This window comes from Akebia trifoliata, unplaced genomic scaffold (genome assembly GCF_017979445.1).
Source record: "Akebia trifoliata isolate Shusen 1 unplaced genomic scaffold, ASM1797944v1 Contig00210, whole genome shotgun sequence".
Lineage (NCBI taxonomy): Eukaryota > Viridiplantae > Streptophyta > Magnoliopsida > Ranunculales > Lardizabalaceae > Akebia > Akebia trifoliata.
In genome coordinates, this window is record NW_028236863.1 from 50,560 (window position 1) to 69,657 (window position 19,098).

The window sequence follows — 19,098 nt, forward strand, 5'->3', positions numbered from 1 at the left end:
CATTTTTCCTATATATGTCCTCCTTACCTTACATTCTTAAACTGTTAATGAATCTTTATTACTACATGTTTAAGGACTATCAGAATTCATAAGTAAAAGAATATATATATATATATATATATATATTATATATATATATATATAATATATAATATATATATATATATATATATATATATATATATATATATATTCTTTTAGCTAGCAATCAATGTAAGTATAAGTACAAGCTACGCAAACTCAGACCGTCATATCAGCAATAATCAGAGAGTAAAACTCTGCCACGTCAGTGAGCTTTTAAGTTATAGCAGATATATGAGAAGGGAGAGATGGAAATATACATTTCTTGAGATAAAATGATTGTTTCCCCTTCTTTGCCGCTTCTCGCTCTTTCTTCTTATGCTCAGTCAAAATCTCTGTTTCAACACGTTTTGTTGACCCTTCCCTTAGTTGTTTGTCCTGAAGATGTATATACACTTAAAACTTCATACAATAACACATGAAGATAGACATGAAAATTGACATAGTTGTAACTACATTTTTAGGTAATTTGTGTAAAAATAGTAACTTTTGGCAAACAATCAGAAATTTTGAACTTGGGATATTTCTAACTACATTTCTAGGTAATTTGTGTCTAGTTTTCCATTCTGTTTAATGGGTAGAATAAGATTTTTTTTAGAACTCATAGGAAGTGGAAGAGGTACAGACTTTAAAGATGCCCACTCAGGTTCCAGATGCCATGGGGGTCCCTCATTGGCCCCTTATACCACTTAAAAAAAATACTAGGTAGATGGTGAGGTGGAGAAATGTGTCGAACACTTTGGGTCCGGCCATCCGGTGCCTCAGCAGCAACAATTAAAAATACCCTGCCACTTTAGTCAAGATTTTTGTTGTCCATTGAGAAAACCCATCTCCTAAAATGAATTGTGGTAGAGTTGGTATTTTTTGTGGAGATTGAGCAATAATTGTCATGTGAAAATTGTGAAATGATTAGTTTCCTTGCCTTTTTAGCATTTGATTGATCTAGTGTTATTTAGTCTCTGGTGATGATCTAGAGAAATAAGTGAAAAAATAGTGTTTTTGTGATGTTGTTACGTAATAGTCTTGATTATATTTGATATTAAAGTGATCATATTCTCGCTTTTCTATTTCGTATATTGTATGGGTTAAGTTTTATCGAGATATATAATTTAGCAAATTGTTGATTCAAAAAAGGGAAAAGGTTTATGGAGTGGCAATCCATACCACAGTACAGGGGTGGTGGACTTTTCTTTCTATGTGAAGGACTGACATGATTAATGTAGACTCCCCATCTGATAGATAACCAGCTGTATTGACCATGTGGAAAGGCCCATTGTCCACATCATGTCAAATGTATGGCATAGTGTAATGATTTAGTATCATATGATTTGAAGAGATTTCTCTGAAATTGTGGTTCATTGAGGGGTATTCAATAATAATCTTGTAGTAATATATTAGCACTGATTTTCTTGTTTTCAACTACAATATTTCTTTTTTAAAGTCTAGATTTTCCCCCACTTTGGAAGGGATGCCTCGATGAGTACTTATTGAGGCATGTCTTTCTTAAACAGGCTATGAAACTAGGTGGATAAAATTTGGGTTTGAGAAATGGTGAGTTCTTTAGTTTTTTTCAAAATTGTTAATTAATAAAACTTGTGTGTATATGTGGGTGCACATGCATGTGTGAAAAACACATAATCCTGACCGTTGAAACACAAAATCCAATGGTCGGGGTTTATACTTATGCCAATTATACATATCCCTATGATAAAATCCTACCATTGTTGCTTCCTCTTGAATTTTCTAAACCTGGACCTTGACTGGTAGTTCCAATGCCAATATGATTTAATGATTGTGGATGGTATGATAACAATGGAAGCCCATGAGCGCTATGAGAAGAATTCTGTACTTCGTTCATGCAGATCTTCTCTTCATATGATTTGAGGTGTTTCATGCAATAGAAAATGATTTTTGGGTTCATTCTTTCTTTGATTATACTTTCAGTTAAATTTTCACATTCCGAACTCTATTGAATGAGGGAAATATTGTGCAGTTTAAAAGATATTCGTTCTAGCTAACAGCATGTGCTCTGGTTCAAATTTCCTGATTCTTGGTGCCAGGAGGATGTTGAACATCCATCTGCCAAGGAGAAGAAATTGTTGCACTTAGTGGATATGGGCTTCCTCGTAGATGAGGCTTCGTCAGCCATTGATGCTTGTGGTGTGTATCCTGCATTGGAAGTTGAAGATTGTAAATATCTTCACAATTTTCGTGCATCAGATACTATACATGGCTGTTGTTTATGCTTATATCTAGCGCAGGAATGCTCAAAACCAACTCGCCCCCCCCCCCCTTTTCCCTAAAAAAATAATATTAATAAATTGAAATCTGCTACTTAAAACTGTTGAACATCTAAGATACCCTAGTGAAGCCCATCTCTTGTTCTCTCTGTTAAAGCTTCTCGCTGTTGAACTGCATGACATCTTCTTAAGATAACCCACATTGGTTTTTCTATGTGAAAGAGTGACATTAATTGCAGTGTTAATTCAAGTTCAGCATAGAAATCGGTGCATTTTTATTACCGTTTCATCGCTTATTCTTAGATTATCAATTTTTAAATGTTTGCAGATCCAAATACCTCTATTATGGAGTTGATGGACTTTATTTGTGCCGCTCAAATGGCAAAAACAGCTGATGTTTATCTACAAGAACCACCTCATCTAATTTTCGATGATGACGAGTGTAGATGCAAGAATTTGCTCTACACTTTCCTTCTCTCTCAGCTCAGGGGGACCTGCAAATTAGCCCACTCCGACGATCAAGTTAGACAAATCGATCAGTGTAGTTTTTTTTAAGAGAAGAAGAATTCGAACCTCTTTTACTCGTAGTTTTCTTCCTTATATAGGCGTTTAAACTTGATCGTTTTCTGTGCCACCCTCTGAGGTGACCTAGGGTAGTTAGCTCACTCCCTGACATGTCAGCTGCAGGAGTTGTTGCAACTGCCCTATCACTTCTGAGAAAATCTGAGTTGATCTGACATGACGTGGGTTGCCAGGACTGACTGTCTATCATTGGCACATCTGTCAGATCTGTCCTACCGACCTATACTGCACTTGCCCGGACTACTTCATCGGCTGATGGCCTAGTTCCGAGCTTAGAATCCGTGCATCCGTCGAGGTTAATAAACCGAGCAGAAAACGCGGTTCATCCGTCCTTAAATCATTAACTCTGGCCCTTAATTGAGCCACGTGTCGGTGCTCAAGAATTTCCACCACAATACCCCCTCTCGAGGGCTCGGGCAGAATGATCGGGTACTCGAGAATATTTAATAAGAAATTAGGAAACTGACACGTGAGTCCCTCTCATTGGGTCTCAGCTAAGATTAATGATGTCTTTATGGCGAATCGTTACTTAGCCTTTTCACTTTTCGAGGGCGGCGGTCGGTTGGGCTGTTATCGTAGTGTGCGTCCTGTCTGTTGGTTTAAACGGCGCAATTATTGCACAGAGTACACGTGGCGTTCTGTAGACGGCTTGATTCGTGTGCGAATTTCGAACGGTCATATTGGATCTCTCAGCAATTAATGCCTCGTCATTATTGGCTTAAAAGGTCTCAGCTGTTGATTTCAACCACACATCTCGAGGCTTCTCAGGCCTATAAATACCCCATCCATTTCTCATTTTCATTTTCACTCTCATTTGCCTTGCCGTTACTCTGCCCTTCTGCCTTCTCGTGCCTTCCTTGCCTTTGCCAGCGTCTCCATTCGAGCCCCTGCTGCGTCTTCTCAACTCCCTCGCGCCACCAGTCGTTCAATCACCCAAGGCTTTTGGGTTCTCAGGAGGAGAGAATAAGGTAACCAAAACAAGGTTTCTCCCTCTCCTCTGCCTCCGCCCTCTTCCTTCTCACTCTATTCATGGCCAGGGGGAAATCTTATTCCCCTGCCTGCCCTCCCCTTGAGCTAGTTAGGGACACATTTGGTGTCCCTGACAGCGTGGGCATGTCCTATGTGGACGATGCCACGCTGCTCAGAGGTAGTGCCCCCGGTACCATAGTGGTGCACTGGGGGCAACTAAAAGCGGGCCTCAGAGTCCCTCTAAGTAGGTTGACTCGGGAGGTCCTAAACTTTTATAGGAGGGCCCCTGGCCAAATGAGCGAAAATTTCTTCCGACTCATCAGTGCCTTTGAGCACATGAACAGTGGTTTGGAGGAGGGCCTCCAACTCGGGCTCTGGGACATCAGGGCCCAGTTTGCTTTAAAGAAGTGCCCGAACAGGCCGGGCTTCTTTTATTTGTCGAAGAGGAGAGGGAAGCCGTCCTTGGTCGAGCTGCCGGACTCGGACAAGGAGTGGTTCTTGTTCCCGATCCAGATGGCCGGGCAATGGGAAAACGCTCCAGGGGACGAGCTTCCCCCTCTCGCCTTCTCATCCTTCAACCCTCAAGGTGAGCTTTACTAATTGTTCCCGTCTTGATTCCTGTCATGCCCCCTTTTCCTTTTTCTGTGACTTTCTGATCAGTTGGTTGAACGATATTGCAGATCCGAGCAAGGATAGTTCCCGGGGGAGTCGGTGGTGATCGCTCATCTTCTTGCAAACCCCGAACTCTACAACCAAGTGACAGCTCTTCTCCCCCCCACCATCCGCCGATCCGATATGGCGCTCCAATCCAAGCGCCCCCCACCCGTCCTCAGCTCAGACTCCGAGCAGGAAATAAACGAGGCTCCCCCAACCCTGCCTACTGTAGACACCCCATTTTTGCACTCGCCTGATTAATCAACTCGTCAATCCGATTGCAATGATTCCCAATGATGGATGTGTATTCCATTGCTTTATTTTCGTTACCAAATATGTTTCAGAAATCCGGATGAGGTATCTCGAACTAACAAAACCTTAGAAACCACGCTACGCTAGGAAAATACGACCCCAGAAACATAGAAATCATCATCTTGCAGACCAAAAAGAAACTTCACAATCATTTCACATAAAATTTTTTCATAAATGACACAAACCAACATTCTCATTGAATTCCTTACAAAAAACCGATTCTAAAACATCCTAGAACATTAAAAACCGACTTGAAACGTGAAAAGTCCTCTCCGGGGGTAAAACAGTAATTTCACAATTTTCATAATTAAAAAATTCAAAATTAATAAATAAAATATTAAATAATTAAAGTGAAACATTAATGAAATTAATTTAAAATTTTGAACCTAAAAAATCGATCATTCGAACTTTCGGGTAAAATTGTTGAGGGTTCGTAGGATATTTCTTTAAGGACCCCTCCATTTGGGGGTCCAAAGAATTAAAGATATTTTAAAGGGGGGTTCTCCAAAAATTTAAGTCAATCAAGCAAGACTAAGGTCAAGGTATTAAAGTCAATCAAGTGAGACTGAAGTCAAAATTAAAGTCAATTAAGCAAGACTAAAGTCAAGATATTAAAAGTCAATCAATTAAGACTAAAGTCAAAACATTAAAAGTCAATCAAATAAGACCAAAAGTCATAATAGAATTATAATTGATTAATAACTCTATCTAATAGAGTTTTAACTTAAAAACAATTCTACTTAAAACAATTCTAATTAAAACACAATTCTACCTAAAATAAGTCTAACTAAAACACAACTCTAATTAAAAGATCTCTAATTAAACACTAACTCTATCCAAATCAACCCCTAAAAACATCTATAAATAGAGGTACTCACACCCTATTTTCGTATCAAATCATAAACCCTAAGAGAAGTAGGTCTAGAAGCTCCCCTAGCCCCCCATAAACCCTAGTTTTGGAGCCCCAACTCCTTACCTAACATCCCTCCTTCAATTTTAGTCTAGAAAACACCTAAAATCCCTCCAAAAATACCCCCAAATCCGCAACAAACTTGAAGAGTTCAGATCCAAAAACAAGGAGATACCTTGATCTAAGAGATCCGAAGTCAAATCAGGAGACAGAACGAAGCAAGGGAGTACAGTACAATGAGCTCTTTTTGTCAGATCTGAGGGAACAAAATCCTTGCTATCGGAAAGGTATGTAATTTTTTTATTTTTATCTAGATTTTTAGCAATGTGATATATTTGGGAAGTTAGTAGAGACCGGCTTTGGTAGGGCGGGGTTGGTGCCTAACACCTTCCAACCCCGTAACATGATCCCCGAATTCAGATTTTTTTTGGTAGATTAGTTCTTTTTATCTATGTTAGAGTCAGTTTGGTTCCTAGACCACAATAACTAGGTGGCGACTCCCAAACCTCAAGAGTCAAAAGCGGATCCGCGCACCCCGCGGATCGAGGGCGCTTTCAGTGGCGACTCCACTGGGGACTATTGAGGATCAAACTTGAAAAACTCCAAGTATGGGAGCATTGCCAAGATGACCTAGTTTTTTTTATTTAGTTGGATTTATTTTATTTATTTTTTCTGTTTATTTATTTTTTGTCTTGATTGTAGATGATTTTGGGTATTGCATTTTTTTTTCCAATTAAGGATCACTTTTTGATGACCCCTAAATAATGAAAGATTCAAATTGACCTATGAAAATGATGGAATGATGAAGGTTGGACAGAAATATTAAAACATTTTTAGAGAATATTATAGTGAGAATTAAGTCTGGGAGCCTTTAATAAAACATAGATCTCGTCGAGTAGATTAATTTAGAATCTGAGTTCACTCAATTTCGTTATCGGAAGCCTTAGATATCATCGATGCAAGTTCAATCTGTAAATCTGGAATTATTTCAGAATGAAAGTTGGGATAGCAATGTTAAAACTTTTTAAGAGAATATTCTAGTGAGAATTAAGTCTGGGAGCCTCTTAATAAAACATAGATCTCGCCGAGTAGATTAATTTAGAATCTGAGTTCAATCAATTTCGTTATTGGAAGCCTTAGATATCATCGATGCAAGTTCAATCTGTAAATCTGGAATTATTTCTAAATGAAAGTTGGGATAGCAATGTTAAAACTTTTTTACAAAACATTCTAGTAAGAATTAAGTCTGGGAACCTCTTAATAAAACGTAGATCTCATCAGATAGATTAATTTAAAACTTGAGTTCACTCAATTTCGTTATCGAAAGCCTTAGATATCATCGATGCAAGTTCAATCTGTAAATTTGGAATTATTTCTGAATGAAAGTTGGGACAGCAACGTTAAAACGTTTTTACAGAACATTCTGGTGAGAACTAAGTCTGGACACCTATTAATAAAATGTAGATCTCATCGAGTAGATTAATTTAGAACTTGAGTTCACTCGATTTCGTTATCGGGAGCCTTAGATATCATCGATGCAAGTTCAGATTCTATTTTCCTAATTCACAGAAAATCTGAATTTATCTAATGTTGACACAATTAATGTTCTTGAGAGTGAGCTCATCTCAACTATTGTCATTCTATCATCAATGTAACACCTATTGGAATCTCGATTTATTTTGGATCACCCAAAAGTGATCATTGATTGGACCTTAAAAATTATAAAAATTATGCCTATTGCAATATTTGTTTGATCATTATCATATGCCATATTTATTGATTAATTTACCATGATCTTGCTTGAAATACATAATTGATGTTGATCGTAATGTTAATGTGCTTATGTGATGGGAATAATGTGATCTTAATTGAATATTCATATGATTTGAATGATTTTGGTTTTGATTAAATGTATGATTGGTTTGATTGGATCCATGGGCCCATTTGTTTGAAAAAGGCCCCGGGCACACCCCACGCTGTTTTGCACACACCACATGCACGTTTACTGTTTTGAGCACTTACACGTCCCATATAGCCAACGTGGCACTAGTGCGTGACCCGGTCTCTTCGGAGATGCGACGTCATTCATGAAACCCACAACTCCAGTCACATACCTTAGGGTATATCAAACTGGGGGCATTAATACCGTCTGATCAGGTGATTCTGAGAGATATATTGATGCACCCAGGCTGGAGCGACCTGAGCTTTTGACCTATTGTGAACCACACAGTCACATGTCCCGATTGCCAACGTAGTACTAGTACGTGGTCGGTCCCCTCGTGGGATGCCAAACCATTTATGAAAGCTACAACTCTTGACTCGTACTCGTAGGTGTAAAAGATAATCTAAGTATATCAATTGCACTTCTTGGTCAAAACCGGTGCCTAAGCAAGATCTTGCCCCGCTGTACCCTACTGTACGAGGGGGATAGACTACGTCTATTCTAGACGAGAGGTATTTAAGTGGGACCTTACTCAGCATTGTGCGCCACCTCTCAACTGGAGATCGAACTGACTGTTTTTGACTTCAGAGAAGTGAATTGAGGTTTTAGATTATCACCTATACGGTATATCAAACCAAGTCACCACGTATCGAAAGGTATATAGGTGTGCTTGGGCAAGGGTGGCCAGATAAAAATGCATTGCACGTAGTAAGCTTAGAGTCTAGAAACCTTCCTAGTAGGTCACGACTCGAACTTATCGTGGGTGTTCCCGGGTTGTTTATTGAATGGAGTCCGTTGATTGATGAATGTATGTGAGTGATGTGAATGGTGAGATCAGAGTGTATGATTGTCCTCAAGGATCAAAAATATTGTTTTTGAAAATCAAAATGGGTGCACCGACCCAATAAAGAATCCATTCTTTTACAATAATGACCCAGTCCATCCCGATCCAACAGTCCTGATGGACCGGGCCATTTAAATCGAAATAGAAATCAATTTTCAAAGAAGAAAAATAGTTTACAAATGCAAAGTATTTCCCAGAAAAAATGTTTTTCAAAAGAAGTGTTTTCTAGAAAAAGTGATATTCTCTAGAAAAAAATATTTTCTAAGAAAAAAAACGTTTTTCAAAAAATATTTTTCATAAGAACAAGATTTTCCCAGAGAAAATGATTTCCAAATAAAAAAGTATTTTTCAGAGAAAAAATATTTTTCAGAAGAAAATATTTTCCAAAAGAAAGAAAAGAAAAGAAAATGATTTACAAAAGATCTATTTTTGCATGAAATTTTTTTGAAATATGTTTTTTACCAAAAATCTATTTTTTGCATGTACCTTATAAAATTATCAAAATATGTTTTTCTAAAAAGAAAATGATTGCAAAAATAATCAGTATTGTGAAAATTGTTATTCAATAAAAACATTATTTTCAAGAGTGCAATAAAATTATTTTTCTTCTGAATAATCATTGAATGGATGAATTGTTTAACGGATTGGTGCACAAAATACTATAAAATCTCAGGGTTCATTAAAATGTTATCAAGGGGGTGACACTAAAATTGGTTAAATTCACCTTCAAAGAGGTTTTAAGGATTATCATTGCGCCTAAACTCAAGCGTCCACCTCCTAGTTGGAGTCGTAAGTCCAGTCGGTTAGAAAGAACCACAGTACCAAGTCAACAAGCAGAGATGGCTTCAGAATCTGAGCTCACAGAGATCCGTAAGATCTTGGCAGCCTTTGCCAATGATATTAGCAATATAAAAGGCAAGGTGGAAATGTTAGAACAGACCTCGAAATCAACGGGAATTCCCTTAGATGACCCGAAGGGGAAAAAGGTTGAAGAGAAACGTCCACGTGAAGTTTTCGAGCTCGACGGAGATGAAGAGTATGTTGATGAAAATCCGGCATTATCTAATAGAATGTCTCAATTGGAGTCAGCTATGAAGAGTATAAAGGGTATTGATGAAATTGCAGCAGGCATTGAAACTCTGAACCGCATCCCTAGAATCCATTTGCCAGAGAAGTTTGTGATGCCTGAAATGGATAAATTCAGTGGGACAGGATGTGCGAAAACACATCTTAAAGTGTATATTACTAACATGCGCACTATGGGGCTCAGCGACGAACATATGACATTATTGTTCCAAAGAACTTTATCAGGATCAGCACTACGTTGGCTAATGTCTCAAGATCCAGTTACTGTGGGTACATGGGAGAACATGTCAAAGGCCTTCTGGCATCAGTATAAATACAGTACTGAGATTGAGACCTCAAGAAGGGATTTGGAAGCAATTAAACAGAAAAATGGGGAGACATTCACTGATTTCATTGGTCGCTGGAGGGCCAAGGCTGCACAAATGTGGGATAGACCTTCAGAGAAAGAACAAGTGGCTATTATCTTAAAAAACCTCTCGCAAGGGTATGCCCGACATCTAGTCTCCCAATACCTTCCTACATTCGAGTCTCTATTGCAAGCTGGTAGCCAATTGGAAGATGCTTTCGCTTCCGGAATCCTTTCCAATCCTTCTGACAACAAGTTCAAAAAGCCTTTCACCAATTCCAAGTCTAGCGCTGATCACGCCTATGTAGCCCATACGTCTATTACACCCGTCCAATCTACTATCTTGCCTAGTAACCAAGTTAACCCTAGTCAACCTCGACCACGTAGAAAATTCACCAATCTTAGTATGCCTTTGAGCATTGTCTTTCAGAAACTATTAAGTAAAGGGCTCATTGCACCTCTCCAACCTCGACCTTTACCAAATCTACTCCCCACTTCTCACAATACCAACCTATTTTGTGAGTTTCACCAAAATCCCGGTCATCTTACTGATCGTTACGTCGCTCTTCGTCATACAGTTCAAGACCTCATCGACGCCAAAAAGTTACTGTCCCTGCCCCTGAGCAGCCGAATGTTACTACCAACCCTCTACCTAGTTACCAACCTCCTCAGACTTTGAACATGATATCCAATACTCAACTCTTGTTTGACCCAATCCTTCTCATCCGATCAGTCAATCATAAACCTCCTAGCACTCCTTTTACCAAAGTGACGGTCCCTAATGAGGTTTTCACCACCAAATGCAGTCTTGGCCAAGAGAGGAGAAGTAAGTCTGAATAATGCAAAGAATCTGAAGAAGAAAACTCAGTCTAACCGCTTGGAAATAGTTTCTCGAATTCTCAGTCTATAATCAAGCCCGTTGTGGGTAATTGTCTTTAGTTGTTTATGAGTCTTGAGTCCAGTTCTTTCTATCAATTCAGTAGTTAAGTCTGTCTTTTTTCTTATTTTGTTCTAGTCAAGTTAGTTTGTCGAGTCTGCAATGGTGTCAGTTGCCCCATCTAAATTTAATTGAATAAAGAAAATTTTTGAATACCTTGAGCGCATTAACGAGTTAACTAATAACTGGCTTCAAAGAGCAATTCCTCTAATAAGGAATCCCCTCTTGAATGAAAAGATAAATGTCTTGCTCGAGGAACTAAATGTCATTGACCTCGTAACAAAAATAATTTCCAAGAAATTCAGATTGGAACTAACTCATCCCCAGAGGAGCACAAAGAGATGATAAATTTATTCAGAAAATTCAAATGACTTGCTTACATGGTCCTATGAGAATATGTCGGTTAAATTTGGAGTGTTGTTCAATATGAAATATATACCCATCCTGTGAGAACACCAACCAGAATAGACTGACATAGTCAGAGGAGGGATTATAAAATGCATTAGCGCTGGAATTTTAAAATCGATGGAATAGTTGAAGCAGCTAGTAAAAATCTCAAGAGAATCATCGTGAAAATGTGTCAATCACACATCACACCGGGACTGGCCAAAGAAGTTACCATTCGTATTATGGACATATTACATTTCAATACAGTCTTCTACTAGAGTCACTCTAGTATGATATAGAAGCAATCTTACCGGTTAAAAGGAAAAATCCTGTATCTCAAGGTCTTGATGGAAGTTAATTTTTAGAAACAGATTGGATCTGTCAATGGAGAGGAGTCACTTGCATGTTTGACAAGAAAGTCAAAGTTCATCACTTATGAGTCAAGGATCTAAAGCATCAGACTACCCAAGGAAAAAATTTTGAGTACTCTTCCTCGATTCTAAAAAGTTTGAACCCAATTGGAGAGATTCAATCATTAAGGAAATATTATCTGGAAGAACTGCTAGACTTCAAGATCATGATGGAATATAATTACCAGAACCAACCAACCTTGACCAAATCAAACGGTACTACATTTAAGGAGGCCATCTTTGGCCGAATCAATTCTCCTGTTACCCAGTTCAATATATCCTTTCTCAACCCCTTTGCAACCTTTTTCAAAAAGAAAAATTATGCCTTTTTCTTTCTTAGCCCGATCACCTAACCTAGGAGAGGGAAGTTTCGAATTACGTTTTGGTCTGATTCCAAAATCCTGGGGTACGTAGGCAACCTGAGAAGTTACTTCAGGCCCGATCACATCAAAAAAAAAATAAAAATAAAATAAAAATAGATTCCCCGACAAAGGAAAAATCTAAAAAGAAAAAAATTCAGAAGAAAAAAATTGTCAAAGTGGGGAAGAAAATTCAAGAAAAAAGAAAATAATTTAAAAGGAAATGCCACACAAGGGGCATTTGGGTTTTTGAGCCTCAAAATTCTTTTCTTTTTATACCCAGTCCTAAACTTACTCATGAAAGTCCTCCTAAGTACCGTGCGAGAAGTCAAGGAAGATAGTAAATCATGATCAGACAGCAACTCCAGAAGTTCAGAAGGGAAGAAGAAGAAAAAAGTCTGCTAAGTTGAAAATCCAAAAAGGGCGGCTTAGGCAAAAATTAAGGCAAGCTCGCAAGGTTGAAAATCTGAAAGGACGACCTTGGCAACAATCAGAGCAAAGAAAAGAGAAAAAATTGTAAGCTCGCTAGATCGAAAACCTAAAAAGGCGATCTAGGCAAAAGCTAGGGTATGCTCGCTAGATTGAAAACCTGAAAAGGCAATCTAGGCAAAACTTAGAGCAATGAAAAAATAAAAGAAAATCTCCGTTGAGTTGAGAAGCTGAAAAGACAGTCCGTGCCGAAATATCAAAAGTCTGAATGATCAAGTTTCAATACCCAGTTTGAACCAAATATAGACTCAGTGGATACAAGTATCTCGTCTATGATTGATCTAAAGAGTTTCATGTCCCTAAGTGAACCGACGGGGAGAAAGAACAAATTCTATGATGAATTTCAGAAAGAAATATTTTGTTCCAATGTCTTTGAGCCTAACTCAAAATCTTCAATATAAAAAGTCAAAATTAAAAGTTAAACCTTTATTGCGCTTGCGGTAATCAAGAATTTCAAACTTTCATAACAAGGGCACTTCCTTTTTCTAAAGAGTATAGTTTCCCCCCTTACACTAAGGGCATGTATTTTCAAATTATGTTCAATTATCCCCAGTGCAATGTTCCTTGTCAAACTAGGGGCATTTTTGTTCTGATGACTGGTCAATTTCAACCCCAAAGGATAAGGTTAACTTTGAATTAAATGTTACCCTCTTGATAGCAATTTTGAAAACTCCTCAGATTCAAAGAGAGTTAATATGTTTACCGGACCTTTGTAAAATCCAACGTTTTATTAAAAAAAAAAAAAAATCAAATGCGAGGTTAATCCCCCGTTTGTTCCCTCAAAATTTAGGTCATTACTCTTTCACCCTAGGCAGATAGAGTAGGACTCCTAAAAAAATTAGTTCATTACTCTTTCACTCTGAGTAGGTAGAGTAGAACTTGCAAAAAAAAAAAAAAAAAATTAAATTAGTTCATTACTCTTTCACCCTGAGCAGGTAGAGTAGGACTCCCAAAACAATTAGTTCATTACTCTTTCACTCCGAGTAGGTAGAATAGAACTTCCCAAAATAATTAGTTCATTACTCTTTCACCCTGGGCAGGTAGAGTAGGACTCTCAAAAAATTAGGTCATTACTCTTTCACTCCGAGTAGGTAGAGTAGAACTTCCCAAAATAATTAGTTCATTACTCTTTCACCCTGGGCAGGTAGAGTAGGACTCTCAAAAAGCTTAGTTCATTACTCTTTCACTCCGAGTAGGTAGAGCAGAACTTCCCAAAATAATTAGTTCATTACTCTTTCACCCTGGGCAGGTAGAGTAAGACTCTCAAAAAGCTTAGTTCATTACTCTTTCACTCCGAGTAGGTAGAGTAGAACTTCCCAAAATAATTAGTTCATTACTCTTTCACCCTGGGCAGGTAGAGTAGGACTCTCAAAAAGCTTAGTTCATTACTCTTTCACTCCGAGTAGGTAGAGTAGAACTTCCAAAAAAAAAAAAAAAAATCAAAAATAGTTCATTACTCTTTCACTCCGGGTAGGTAGAGTAAAACTTCCCAAAAAAAATTTAGTGCATTACTCCTTCACTCTGAGTAGGTAGAATAAGACTCTCAAAAAAATATAAATTCATTACTCTTTCACCTAGAGTAGGTAGAGTAGGACATTTAACTTTCTCCCAACTTTTGCTCAGATTTGTCTCAAATATCATTCAAATTTTCTCGAGTTTTATTTTACTCAGATTTTACTCAATTTCACACATTGCACACACTTGCACATTTGTTTCATTAGTCAAGGAGAATTTTCTAAAATTCAAGGATCTGACACTTTCAGTGAGAGCTCTCGCTCAAGGACCTGACAACGTTTTAGTTCGGGGAGAGCTTTACCTTCAAGGATCCGAACACCTTGACGAATTGCTAAATCAGGCTGCAAAATGAACTGTCATTAGCTTTGGCATTCGGATATCCCACTATCTACTAAAATAGATTTGCTATCTAGTTTGCTTCAACCCTCTGCCAAAGAGGGGCATCTGTAGACACCCCATTTTTACACTCGCCTGATTAATCAACTCGTCAATCCGATTGCAATGATTCCCAATGATGGATGTGTATTCCATTGCTTTATTTTTGTTACCAGATATGTTTCAGAAATCTGGATGAGGTATCTCGAACTGACAAAACCTTAGAAACCACGCTACGCTAGGAAAATACGACCCCAGAAACATAGAAATCATCATCTTGCAGACCAAAAAGAAACTTCACAATCATTTCACATAAAATTTTTTCATAAATGATACAAACCAACATTTTCATTGAATTCCTTACGAAAAATCGATTCTAAAACATCCTAGAACATTAAAAATCGACTTGAAACGTGAAAAGTCCTCTCCGGGGGTAAAACGGTAATTTCACAATTTTCATAATTAAAAAATTCGAAATTAATAAATAAAATATTAAATAATTAAAGTGAAACATTAATGAAATTAATTTAAAATTTTGAACCTAAAAAATTGATCATTCGAACTTTCGGGTAAAATTGTTGAGGGTTCGTAGGATATTTCTTTAAGGACCCCTCCATTTGGGGGTCCAAAGAATTAAAGATATTTTAAAGGGGGGTTCTCCAAAAATTTAAAGTCAATCAAGCAAGACTAAGGTCAAGGTATTAAAGTCAATCAACTGAGACTGAAGTCAAAATTAAAGTCAATTAAGCAAGACTAAAGTCAAGATATTAAAAGTCAATCAATTAAGACTAAAGTCAAAACATTAAAAGTCAATCAAATAAGACCAAAAGTCATAATAGAATTATAATTGATTAATAACTCTATCTAATAGAGTTTTAACTTAAAAACAATTCTACTTAAAACAATTCTAATTAAAACACAATTCTACCTAAAATAAGTCTAACTAAAACACAACTCTAATTAAAAGATCTCTAATTAAACACTAACTCTATCCAAATCAACCCCTAAAAACATCTATAAATAGAGGTGCTCACACCCTATTTTCGTATCAAATCATAAACCCTAAGAGAAGTAGGTCTAGAAGCTCCCCTAGCCCCCCATAAACCCTAGTTTTGGAGCCCCAACTCCTTACCTAACATCCCTCCTTCAATTTTAGTCTAGAAAACACCTAAAATCCCTCCAAAAACACCCCCAAATCCGCAACAAACTTGAAGAGTTCAGATCCAAAAACAAGGAGATACCTTGATCTAAGAGATCCGAAGTCAAATCCGGAGACAGAACGAAGCAAGGGAGTACAGTACAATGAGCTCTTTTTGTCAGATCTGAGGGAACAAAATCCTTGCTATCGGAAAGGTATGTAATTTTTTTATTTTTATCTAGATTTTTAGCCATGTGATATATTTGGGAAGTTAGTAGAGACCGGCTTTGGCCGGGCGGGGTTGGTGCCTAACACCTTCCAACCCCGTAACATGATCCCCGAATTCAGATTTTTTGTGGTAGATTAGTTCTTTTTATCCATGTTAAAGTCAGTTTGGTTCCTAGACCACAATAACTAGGTGGCGACTCCCAAACCTCAAGAGTCAAAAGTGGATCCGTGCACCCCGCGGATCGAGGGCGCTTTCACCTACTGGAGCTGCCGGGGTGGGGAGCGCCCCTCTGGAAGAAGAAGAAGAGGAAGATCATCAGCCTCTCCTCAAAAGGTTAAGGAGGGGGCCTCGCTCTCCGGCCCCCATTCTCCAGCTGCCACCACCTCCCGCACCCGAGGAATCTAACCATCCAGCCGAGCCATCCCAGGCATCTTCGGCTGGATCGGCACAAAGGGGGAGTATGCCCCCTCCCTCTCCATGGGTGGTACAACCCATGATCCGGGGGAGGCCGGTGTCTGATAAGGACTCTACCTTATCTGACCCGGCAATAGCCCGGGCAATCTTCGATGCGTCCACGCTCCCGCGTGACGTCGAGAAGGTTCGCCGAAGTTTTACTGCTGATTCAGCGAAATTCTCACGCGACGCGTTCCGAGCCTTGGCCGTGGTAAGTTACTTGTTCTTTTCTTCTAATTTGCTATATCTTTTCCGCTCTTTCATCCTGCTAACGCCGTTTCTTCCTTCCTGATCAGGCTCAACACGTCGTGGCCAAGCTCGTTGAATCTCGCGACGCTTCCGTGGATAACCTTCGGGCCGCGAAAGGTCGTGTTCTTCAGCTTCAGGCTGAAAGGGATGCGGCTGCGGCCAATTCCCAAAAGCTCCAATCAAGCTTGGATAGCGCACTATCCGAGCTGGAGCAGAATAAAGATAAGCTAGCTCTAGCGGAGGGGAAGATCTCTTCCCTGGAAGAGCTGGTGAAGGCGAAGGAGGCAGAGCAGGAGAGAGCACTTCAAGATCAGCTCAACTCTCTCCAGGCCCAGCTGGACTCTTCAGAGGAAGCCTGGGAGGCAGCTTATAATAAGCTAAAGGCGAAGCTAAGGAAAGCCGAGGCCGCTGCAAAGAGGCCGGAGGTGATCCCAGGAGCTACACCAACCGCTGCTCCCGAGCCGAGTCCCGAAGCCCCAGTTGCACCAGTTGACATCCAAGCCCCCGAAGATGCCGTGGTAACGATTGAAGCGGACGAATAGTTTTCCTTTTTCCTTCTTTGTAGCATAATTTTGTAACTCCATATGTAATCCCAATGGAAGTATATAAATATATATTTTTTTGTGCCAACTTTTGTGCCTTCCATTTTATTTTGCTTTCTCTTTTCTGCTTTTAAATTAAGGTATTTTGCTTAAAAAACAAAACCTAAATAGTTAACTATACCTAACACCTTAGGCTCATCGTTTATTCAAGACAGAGATCTTGTCTTGATCTTGGTATTTTAGCATGGGCTTGATGCCAGCGAAGAACCGGGACTCTGACTCTGAATCAGACTCCTTAGTATGGACCAGGTCTTTAGTTTCAAACAAATTCCTCAGCTAGGCTCGGCTATTGTTGAGGAATCGAGGCTTTGTCCTTAGACCAACTCCTCAGTTGGACTTGGCTCCTATGGAGGTTTCCCTTAGTCCAACTCCTCAGTTGGGCTTGGTCCCCGTGGTGGGACCAAGGCTTTTCCCTTCCGACCAACTCCTCAGTTGGGCTCGGCTCCTATGGAGGGGCCGAGGCTTTCCCTTAGTCCAACTCAGTTGGGCTTGGTCCCCGTGGTGGGACCAAGGCTTTTCCCTTCCGACCAACTCCTCAGTTGGGCTCGGCTCCTGTGGAGGGGCCGAGGCTTTCCCTTAGTCCAACTCCTCAGTTGGGCTTGGTCCCCGTGGTGGGACCAAGGCTTTTCCTTCCGACCAACTCCTCAGTTGGGCTTGACTCCTATGGAGGGGCCGAGGCTTTCCCTTAGTCCAACTCCTCAGTTGGGCTTGGTTCCCGTGGTGGGACCAAGGCTTTTCCCTTCCGACCAACTCCTCAGTTGGGCTCGGCTCCTGTGGAGGGGCCGAGGCTTTCCCTTAGTCCAACTCCTCAGTTGGGTTTGGTCCCCGTGGTGGGACCAAGGCTTTTCCCTTCCGACCAACTCCTCAGTTGGGCTCGGCTCCTGTGGAGGGGCCGAGGCTTTCCCTTAGTCCAACTCCTCAGTTGGGCTTGGTCCCCGTGGTGGGACCAAGGCTTTTCCCTTCCGACCAACTCCTCAGTTGGGCTCGACTCGTGTGGAGGGGCCGAGGCTTTCCCTTAGTCCAACTCCTCAGTTGGGCTTGGTCCTCGTGGTGGGACCAAGGCTTTTCCCTTCCGACCAACTCCTCAGTTGGGCTCGGCTCCTGTGGAGGGGTCGAGGCTTTCCCTTAGATGGCAGGCATAGGAGCGAAGATGACTTTATTGATAATATTTCTTTAAATTGAATACATTCCATGGTGATTGAATTACGTCCCCCGCCGGAGTCTCCAAGTAGTACACGCCTGCGTCCCCGACTTTCCGCACAATGTATGGTCCTTCCCAGTTGCAGCCGAGCTTCCCACTATTGACTTCTTTGGTGTTAGAAAATACCTTTCGTAATACCATATCGCCGACCTTGAACTCCCTAGGACGTACTTTCTGATCGTAAGACCTCTTCAACACTTGTTGGTACCTTGCCAACCTTTCTATGATCCTTTCCCGCGTCTCATCCAACCAATCCAAATTCCGAGCCACCATTTCTTCGTTGAACTCTGTCTCGGCCACTTGCGTCCTTGTAGTAGGAACCTGTATTTCGGTTGGAATAACAGCTTCCGTTCCATAGGCTAGTGCGAACGGGGTGAAACCTGTTGCCCTTCTCGCCGTGGTCCGGTATGCCCATAGGACACTGTGTAGCTCGTCTACCCATCTTCCCTTATGTTCCGCCAGCCTCTTCTTCAAGTTCGCGAGGATTGTCTTGTTTGATGCTTCAGCTTGGCCATTTCCTTGTGGATATCTTGGTGACGATTACAGTGATCGGATTCCGTATTCCTTGAAGTACGATTGCACGCGGTTGCCCTTGAATTGCGTTCCATTGTCAGAGATCAACGCATAAGGGATCCCAAAGCGCGTTATGATGTGCTCCCAAGTGAATTTGATGACTTCCCTTTCCCTAATCCGCGTGAGGGGCACAGCTTCCACCCATTTAGTAAAATAGTCTGTAGCTACTAGGATGAACAGCTTACCCCCCTTTTCTCGAGGGAGAGGTCCAACAA